The sequence below is a fragment of the Leuciscus leuciscus genome (genome assembly GCF_965113295.1).
Source record: "Leuciscus leuciscus genome assembly, contig: HAP1_SCAFFOLD_564, whole genome shotgun sequence".
Lineage (NCBI taxonomy): Eukaryota > Metazoa > Chordata > Actinopteri > Cypriniformes > Leuciscidae > Leuciscus > Leuciscus leuciscus.
In genome coordinates this window covers 33552-35518 of record NW_028118175.1, presented here as the reverse complement: position 1 = coordinate 35518, position 1967 = coordinate 33552, and positions in this window count along the sequence as shown.

Genomic DNA, 1967 nt, shown 5'->3' with positions numbered 1-1967 from the left:
ACCGACTATGAGTGCCGAAACACAAAATGACAGAGCAGAACTATGAGGAAAGTTATTCTCGGGAAACAGAGCTCAGTTTCTCTGTCAGTCATCTGGCGCTGGGCTAAACTGCTGACATCATAGTCCCTCTGTCACCCAATCACACCTACACACCCGCTGAACGTCACGCTGGAGACTAGGAGTTTCCTTAAAGAGTGTGGAGCTGAACTGCTCCTGTGAGTGCTGGACTGCTCAAGTCTCCTCAGATGAACACTTCACTGCCAGAGACCAGTTCTACTGCAACACTCTTTACCATTTTATATTACTGATGCATTTCTATGCGAAATGGCTATTGACCAAGAAACAAAGAGTCGTTGATTGGATTATGAAAAGTGAGCGTTGTATCCCAGAATGAAGTCTGATCTGAATGTGACTGGCTGAACTACAGCACTGCCTTCCATAGGTTCACAAATGCAGGTTCATTTAGAAACTAAGCAAGTGACTCTTTATGAATGGATCATTGAATCATTCACTCAACCAATTTGTTCAAAATACAGATTCATTTAGAAATTAAGCAAGTGACTCTCTTTATGAATGGATCACTGAATCATTCACTCAACCAATTTGTTTAAAAATGCAGATTCATTTAGAAACTAAGCAAGTGACTCTTTATGAATGGATCACTGAATCATACACTTAACCAATTTGTTTAAAAATGCTGATTAATTTAGAAACTAAGCAAGTGACTCTCTTTTTGAATGGATCACTGAATTATTCACTCAACCAATTTGTTCAAAATACAGATTCATTTAGAAACTAAGCAAGTGACTCTTTTTGAATGGATCACTGAATTATTCACTCAACCAATTTGTTCAAAATACAGATTCATTTAGAAACTAAGCAAGTGACTCTTTATGAATGGATCACTGAATCAAACACTCAACCAATTTGTTCAAAATACAGATTAATTTAGAAACTAAGCAAGTGACTCTCTTTATGAATGGATCACTGAATCAAACACTCAACCAATTTGTTTAAAAATGCAGATTCATTTAGAAACTAAGCAAGTGACTCTTTTTGAATGGATCACTGAATTATTCACTCAACCAATTTGTTCAAAATACAGATTCATTTAGAAACTAAGCAAGTGACTCTCTTTATGAATGGATCACTGAATCAAACACTTAACCAATTTGTTTAAAAATGCAGGTTCATTCAGTAACGCCGAGTAACTCAGAGATGAACAGTTAACTAAAGGGCTGGGTATTGACACAAATTTCACTGCTCAATTTCGATTCACAAGCTTGTGATTCTATTCATTTGGATCTAAATCAGGTTCAATACATGTAAGGTTTTCTCAAAGAAAACATCTCTCTCAACTAAAGCTGTATATTATACAGGGAACCCTGTCAGTGCGCCTGCCATGTAAGTGGACAGATCAGATATTCCACTGTCAAAGTGACTTTTTGAAACATTTCGCAGAACAGATATATCTATAACAAATAAAACATCTCTAGTTGACTAGCAGAGTTTAAATTTTTTTCGTTTGTGTTAAATCAGAGGCGATCTGGCGCTGAAATATCGCGTTTGAAATCATCCTGAGTGCTCAACGGCTCATGCTTCAGTCCCGTTGCAGAGACTCTCTATTCGTTCCAGTGAAATCACCAAATAAAATGCACACAAACATGTCCCTGCTCTTGATTGATATACAATCTCTGATGAACACATTTGGTTTTAATGAGGAAAAATAACCTCAACGAGGGCAGATTCGAACCCAGAACCTCTGACATGCTTAACAAAAGCTCTACCACGGGACCGTTTTATAGCGGATCTATGAACATAATCACTGTCTTGAAGTACTGTACTATATAATGATTTTGATATAAGGATGAAACTATTGCATTAAAAATGTTTCTATGAATTCCATGTCAATAAATTAAACTCTTAATATCATAATGTTATTTTTTTGTTTGTTTCGCCAAGTGTAG